Source organism: Rattus rattus, chromosome 5 (genome assembly GCF_011064425.1).
Source record: "Rattus rattus isolate New Zealand chromosome 5, Rrattus_CSIRO_v1, whole genome shotgun sequence".
NCBI lineage: Eukaryota > Metazoa > Chordata > Mammalia > Rodentia > Muridae > Rattus > Rattus rattus.
In genome coordinates, this window is record NC_046158.1 from 60,874,565 (window position 1) to 60,882,936 (window position 8,372).

The 8,372-nt window shown below is 40.2% G+C and overlaps 1 non-coding gene across 1 annotated transcript; it reads right to left on the bottom strand.

Annotated features, from left to right (window-relative positions):
* Positions 1–1,264: 1,264 nt before the first annotated feature.
* LOC116902597 lies at positions 1,265–1,394 on the bottom strand. Its single transcript, XR_004388186.1, has one exon. It is a non-coding gene; the product is annotated as a small nucleolar RNA SNORA17 (small nucleolar RNA).
* Positions 1,395–8,372: the final 6,978 nt, after the last annotated feature.

Below are 8,372 nucleotides of genomic sequence, written 5' to 3' on the forward strand. Positions count from 1 at the left end.
TAATCCTGGAACCTCACTGGGACTCCTCTTAGATATCCTGTTGTTGCCCAGTGTCATGGTGATCCTGAGTTTTTGGATCTGTAAGACTGGCCCCTTCATGTATTCCAGCAGTTCATCGATGGGGTAGATGTTGGGATGGGCCAAATCAAAGCTCTGGATCTGGGTCTGGGAGGTATCTGAGCTGCTCAGCCTGCTGGTTCTCTCACTCTCAAGTCAGCTCACCAACATCCCCTGCTACCAGGGCCAGGTCTACTGTGCTGCCTATGCAAGGTGCTGGGATCAATCTCCCAAGTGTTACAGCCAGTGAGGGACATGTCCATTTCTTCCACCCTCATGACTTTAGGGCCAACTCTCCTGCTTGCAATAGGTGGCAAGTGACAAGGGAGGGGAGCCACATGGCAGACAAGTTGCGGGGCCAGTTTTTTCATGCTCATGCCCTTGGGGCAGCTCGTAACTCTCCTCCAATTCCTGTAATATGCCAGGTGTTCTCCTGAGTATTGTGGCTGGCTAGGAGCAGAGTCAGCTGTCTTGCTTTCAAGCCTTCATGACCAATTCTCCCACAATGCCCATTTGAGGGTTGGGGCCAGATCTGTACAATCCTTAGACGTCGACATATCCCTGGGCATCAGTTGAGACCAGTGACATCCATCTAGCCTTTGGTGATAACAGACCTCTGTTGTTACAGGGCAGACCCAGACATGGCGCCCTGTTGACCTTGCCAAGGTCAAAGTAGCATCACTGACTATTCACATCATGCTGTTACTTGCTACCTTTGAGTCTCCAGTTCTGCCTCTCTTCATTGCACCCGCGTCTTTCTGTTTCTCTTTCTCTTCCATGTTTCCACCATTTACTTACTCTTCTTAGTGGCACCCAGGGTCTCTGAGTGTCCTCTCCTGAGTGGTTTCAGGAGTGCTATGCCCCACTTGTACTTATCCCTTCGAGCAGGGATCGTGTCAGGCGTGGTCTGCCTCCTCCCTCCCCTCTAGGCCTGCTTAGCACCTGATTAGTGCTCATCTCAGGCTAGCTCACTGTCTAGACCCCATGGAGCCTGTCTGTTGGTCATCCCAGGCTTGCTCCTTGACTCGACATGCCCAAGATACCCCATGAAAGGGTCATCTGTCTTGGGCTTACTCCTGTCCAAGGTCCTAGGTCCCAGGCAGGGTTCTTCTAGTCTCTGGCTTGCTCCTGGTCCTGGGAGCTATAGGGGCCTGGACATCTTAGGCTCCCCACACCCCCATCCCCAACCCTACCCATTCTTCCCGGGAAGGTTAGGCTACTAATCATTCAGATGTTAATAGAACAGAACACTTAATGTAGACATAGCCTCTCTCTTCTGTCCCCTACTGACACACATGCGACAAAGCAGCCAAACCTAAAATGCTTCTAGTAGCTGGCATTATATCTGATCTTATGGGACCACTATTATATCTGAATTGATCAGAGCAGTGTTGTAGAGCACACACACATATATATGCTCCCTCCCTCCCTCCCTCCCTCCTCCTCCTCCTCCTTCTCTCTCTCTCTCTCTCTCTCTCTCTCTCTCTCTCTCTCTCTATCCTTCAGTTCCCTGTGTGTGTGTGTGTGTGTGTGTGTGTGTGTGTGTGTGTGTGTCTGTGTGTCTGTGTGTGTGTGTGTGTTACTCCAGGAAAGTTTGAAAGAGATAATAGATGAATCTATTCAAACTCTTGACCTAAATTTGTTCCAAACTTTCTATTGATCTAATATTGTTTTTGTCTTTTCAAAAGCCATTGCACAAAACAGTTGAAACCTTTTATGGTTCCTCATAATTTAACTGCCAGGAAGCCAGTAACTAGAAACTCTCCTGTTTTAAGTGTTTTAAGGTGACCGTACACTTAATTACAATTGTCCTAAATGTTCTTCCTTGGGATTTTTGGACCAGAAAAGTCTGGAACATTTTTTTTGGGGAGGGGAGGAAAAGATGATTTATGGCTTCTACAGTCACATCTTTGCTATTTTGAATTCCACACTCAGCAATGAATCAGATGAATTCTTTATATAAGTAGAAAAAGTCTAAGAAGGCTTAATATATCATTCCAACAACCAATTTAAGTGTTTCAGCCCAAAAATATAAATGCTCAATTATAAAATTTTAGACATTCAATAAGATGTTAGTGGGGGAAGGTGATGGGACACGCTTGAAATCATTCAGACAAACTGATTCCTTAAGTAGGCTTAAGAGTCCTCTTCATGTGACATTGTTAAATTGGGGTGAAAAAGCAATTATGAGATAAACGTGTTTTACTCAAGAGTATGACTTGGGGTAATATAACTTACTATGTCTTATTGTATTTCTTGCCAACACTCCTATTTTTCATTTTCTATTATGTTACAACCTCAATTTACTATTCATTGTGTTTACAGAATGTCTCTAATCCTAGGTCCCAGGAAATATATTTTCATCAGGACAGAGAATCATATGGTGACATGTTTATGGGTTAATATCAGGAAATAATAAATATTTACCAGATAAAATACACACAAGAATTGAATAGATTTGGCTCAATATTTCTTGCAGTATCACCAGGAGACCAGTTGAAAAATATTAGCACTGAAGTAGATTTTTTTGTGTGTGAAAATTTATAGCAATAGAAAGCAGAAGTTTAAGACGGAGCTGCCAGCACAGTCTTATCACACGATCCCTAGGCTCTGTCAGGGAGATTGAAATTTTTGATCTCCATCATTATTTTTAGGTAGTACATTCATAGACTGAGCAGAGGTGAATAATGTTCTTCAATGAATTCAGTTGGTGGTGCCAGTGCTTTGGAAGGCACCTCGCTAACACATGTGCTTCCTACCATATATCAACAGGGATCACTGGGCTCAGCTGTTCTGATTGGGTTATAGAAACCCAATGCTTATCTTAATCCTCCTTTTCTGTACTGAGATTTTTCTTCATATTACTCAGACAATTTTTTGCCAAGCTATTTTCTGTGGGGGAGGGACAATTTCTTCTATAATACGTAAGATCTCTGCTAATAACTAGAGGAAAGGAATTAGGATCTCCATGTTAGCTGCTTTGTGTGTGTGAGAGTCACATTTTGAAGCACTTCTTTTATGGTCACGTGCTTATGTGCACAGAGTGGCCATGAGGTCACCCACAGGTGCTATTTTGCAGAAGCTGCCTGTCAGTTTTTGAGGCAGGGCTTGCCAATTAGACTAGGGTGCTGGGCTAATGAGTCCTCAACATTCACCTATCTCTGCCTCCCTAGTGTTGTAAATACAGGTATGTGCTATCGTGGCTTTCTATGTTAGTATTAGGGATAGAAGTCAGGCCTCATGCCCGATTCAGGATTATCGATTTCTGCCAATCAGCAGTTGATAAATAATTCACTGCTAAAGAAACACTCATGCTTGCTTTCTTTTGATCTCATAAAAATAGTCCTTCCGTTTGAAAAATTTCTAAAGGAAGGAGTAGAAAGCAATCTTATTAATTGTTTAAAAGAGGAAAGTTAATTCAAACATACTTGATAAAAAAATACAGTTATCTTTTATAGCCTTAGTGTAGTGGTCAATTTGTTTAATTTTATCCTCCAATAATTAAAGGCATTTGTAAAATAAAATGCAATATTTACTTATTTGTAGGGGATAAATAAAGATAAATAAAAATTACACACCTGTCCACACACATACACACCCACACCCACACACCCAGTTGTGTTTGGATATACCCTAGGTCTTTGGGTGATTCAGTTTCAGGTTATTAGCCATCCAAGAAGAGTAGGGAATGGATGGTTTCTCTTTCATGTCAGGGACCTCAAGTTAGGTCAAACATCTGTTGACCAGTCCAACAAGTTTTGGCTGTCCCCCTTGGAGGCCTGCCCCTTTCTGAAGAGGAAATGAAGGGAGAGTGAACCTGGAGGAGAGAGCAGGTGGCAGAAGCTGGAAGGAGAGGAGGGAGGGTAAACTGTCATAGGTACTTATTATATAAGAGAGGAATGTATTTTTAAAAATACATCAATTTACTATTATACTTTAATAAAACATTCAATCCTTATACAGCCATGGAGTAGGTTTGTATTGTAGCTGAGGAACAATGATTTTGTAGAATTCAGTAAGGCAAACATTATTTGTTGTTGTAAAATATAAAAAATAAAAAAGTAAGGTTATCTTTTGTCCCCACTAAGTCTGACACTGTGGTGCCCCAAGATATCTGCTGGATATCTTAATTCTCAGTCAGCAAAGCGTCTCACCCGCTCTGTTCCATCCCTTATCACACTGTCAAAGGCCTCTCTCTGAGCCTGGCAGCAATCTCTCTACCTATCTAGTTCCCAAGACAGGTTTCCATGCCAGAAACACACATCCCAACTCTGTGGTGGCCCAAACCAGCCACCCCAAATTCCATTACACTTAAATCTACACATGAAAGAACACACAACACAATAACCTTAGATCCAACTGATAAGATATAATTGCCCATCTAAACATACAAAGCCCAGTACCATCCATCCCTTAAGAACATTAATAACAACCTGTAAATACACAGAGAGGAATCTTAACGCCATCTGCCATGGCTTCTCTCCTTCTCTCTCCTGTGTCTCCTCCATTCTGTTCCAGTTTCCTCCTCTTCCTTCAAACTTCTCTCCCGCCCATCCTTCCTTCTCCTCCAATGACAGGACTCTTTCTATTCTGTACCTGGCCCTCACCTGTATTTTACAAATTCAATGGGAAGAAGGTTCTGGTGAAGTCACTGATTCCTGAGTAGTGACTAAGCAGCTGTCCTTGGGGCAGTGGAATTAGCATCAAAATACAAATAACTCCAGGGCAAACCACAACATTTCCCCCTTTTTGTCCAGTTAAAAGACCTTTTCACTTATATATAAATTGTGTACAATTATTAACATTCTACAATTTATAAAACATATGATATACTCAACACCCAGTCCATCAATTTTGTCCATTACAGAAAGCACCTTGTCACCTATCCTAAAAGACTATAATTCTATACCTGACTTATATCCTGGTTTGAGATCATACACCACCTGAAAAACCACCCTTTCAAATTTATTATCCTTCTCAATGCAAACAGCTTGGGTTGTCTACAAGACTACCAGTCTTCAAGCACGTCAGAAATGTTTGAATGACCAAATATCTGTACACATAGGAAGCCTAACACAGCTTCCAGAACTGAGAGGTTGTAGAGACAAATCTCCACCAGCACAGTCCTCTGTTAGCAACACGTGAGCGCAAGTCTTCAGCCTTCTGGCCCAAAATCAACTGACAGACTCTTGAAATGCAGATTTTTGAAGGGCTGATAACCCTGTCTTGGCAGAGCTTATCAGTCAACTATTCTGCATAATCTATCCTTTTCTGGACAGTATTAGTCTGTAGATGAAACAGGCAGTTTTGGGCTGGAGAGATGGCTCAGTGGTTAAGAGCACTGACTGCTCTTCCAGAGGTCCTGAGTTCAAATCCCAGCAACCACATGGTGGCTTGCAACCATCTATAAATAAAATAAGTAAATCTTTAAAAAAAAAAAAAAAGATCTGGTCCTAAGTCCTAAGCCAGGAGAAACAGGCAGTTTTGTCCAGCGGCTGCCTAGCCACAAAGTGTTGCCTCACCTGGAGATAGAGATGTTTAAATTCTTCATTAAATCCACCAAAGGGGAATTGTTAGGAGCAGATATGTCTCAACAAAAGATAAATAACTTTAAATCTCAAATTTTGTGGATTTCTACATTTTTGAAACACATCTATCTATATAAGGTAATCTGGACTGTTGTCTCCATATCCTAACTATTATCTTGAGATAATATTATCTAACTATTATCACAAACTCAGAGCCATGAATTTGCTATTTGCCCTTAACTCACAGATGTAATCAACTCAGAAGTTTGCAATGACAACAATAGAAGGACTGACTCTAAACCTTGTACTTTAAAACTTTTTTGACAAATAAATTCTATACCAAAGCAAAGATATGATTTTAGCTTAGTTACCAAATGAGATTATGACTGTACCACTCAATGTAGCTAATTCCTCCCTGTTAAATTACAACCAATTTTAAATTCTTCATAAAAACAACTTTAGAATAACCACTTTCAGTCCCCCAAATCCAGGGAATTGGTGCGATGACTCTTCTATAACTTCTTGAAGCTGTACATGGGCGTTGAGATATCCTTGGGGGTAGAGGGTAGGAAGAATGAAGCAAATGCTGTAGCCAATTTGTCCTGACTGGACCCAGCTGAAAGTCCTTGAGACCAGGAATCCAAGTAGGCACACTCTGTAAAATACAACTCTCAAGACAAAAGTTTAGAATCGAGATATCTTTTTATTTGATTCTCCAGAATCAATTTTTTCAGGCGGTCTACCTCTATCAAATCTGATCAGTATGACTCTGTGAGGTTTCCAGAGTCTAATCACACTTTTTAAAAACACAAAGACAAGTCTTTCTCCCAAAATACTGTGTTCCTTAGTCTGTAACCAGAAAAGCTTGTATCTTGCACTCTCTCCCAGAGTAATAACATAACCATAAAACTCAAAGTCGTACTCATTATGAAGATTAAACAATTTTTAAAAAAGGAAGTAAGCTAAACAATAGTGTTAAACAATGAGCCTGATAGGCTTTTGTACTCTGTGATATCAGGAAATGAACCCAGAATTCCCATGGAGCCCACATTAAGAGAATCCGAGCTTCCTGTTGTGGTAAATATCAAAGGTAATCACAAACCCTCCCTAGCTGACATCAATGAGCCATATGGCCTTTAGCGGGGTAATTCATAAAACAAACTAAATACCTTCTATCAATTCCAATATCAATAAGCAACATATCAAACCAGGACTTTAGCCCAAAATATATCTATCTGTTAAGCTCTCTACCTGGAGCCACAAATTTTTATTTAACCTTAATAACTTGTAAATATCACAATATTCTACTTTGAATCAGTGACTAATTTTTCCCTATCTATGTTCCAAACCACGGGTGAAAATCTCCACATGGTTTCGGTAATCTCTGTACTCTCCTTAAAACAAACTTAAACACCTTCTATCAATTCTAATACCAATAAACAACTTATCAAACCAGGACTTTAGCCCAAAATATATCTTTCTGTTAAGCTCTCTACCTGGAGCCACAGATTTTTATTTAACTTTAATAACTTCTATAATATATGTCTGCATTCACTCTGCCTGGTGTTACAGACATCACAACTCTCTACTTGGAGTCAATGACTAATTTTTCCCTATCTAAGTTCTGAACCATGGGTGAAAATCCTCATGTGATTCAGGCAATCTCTTTATTCTCTTCTTTCTAAAAACAAACGTAATTACCTTTTAATAATACCTGTTATTAAGAAGTAGCTTGTCTAACTGGAATTTCAACCCAAAATTCCTGTAGAGCCCACATTAGAAGGAATATGAGTATCCTGAAAGACTTTCTAAACATCTTTCTTTAAAAAGCAGCTTTTAATCTCTAACTCTCTGATCTGCCATTACTTATCACACAGCAGGGGACCTACAGCCTGCCAGCCCAGGCTACTTTCCTGTTTCTTTGTTTAAATTCCCATGCTCAAGATCACATGACTTAACATGGCGCCAGCCTCCTCTTACTTAGAAAATAAAACTTTCTCTTAATTCTTAGGGTTACTAGTGGATTCTAGCCCACAGGTTGGTTCACCATCAATTGGATCTGAGGTTATTGTGTTGTGTGTTCTTTCATATGTAGATTTAAGTGCAATGGAATGTGGAGTGGCTGGTTTGGGCCACCACAGAGTTGGGATGTGTGTTTCTGGCATGGAAACCTGCCTTGGGAACTAGATATGTTTGCTGCTAGGCTCAGAGAGAGGCCTTTGGCAGTGTGATAGGGGATGGAACAGAGAGGGTGAGATGCTTTACTGACTGAGAATTAAGATATCCAGCAGATATCTTGGGGCACCACAGTGTCGGACCTAGTGGGGAGAAAAGATAACCTTACTTTTTTATTTTTTATATTTTACAACAACAATTATTTTATATATGAAGGTTAATCATTAAGTACACAATCATATATCAAAGTATAAAGTGAAATCAAGATCCTATCTTCTGTAATCCTTGACATAAGTGAACAATTTTGCTTAATGTCCTTGGCAAATTCTCTTTCATATAAATCTTCTCCTTGACCTAAAATATTCTTGAATAAACTTAAGTAATCACAGGCATGTCCAATTAGTATGATAGACAGAGCCTGAGATTAAGTCATTCAATTTGTTTTATATAGCTTTTAGTTAAGATATTTTCAGCAAGATTGTAAGTACCAGGGTGAGACCAATATGTAATATTGGTCTCAACTATAACCTCTAAGGTCTTCAACTCTGTCTGCTTGAGCCCAGTTCCCCAGGGGTTTGGGGAATCTCATCTCACACACGCAGGATACAATCT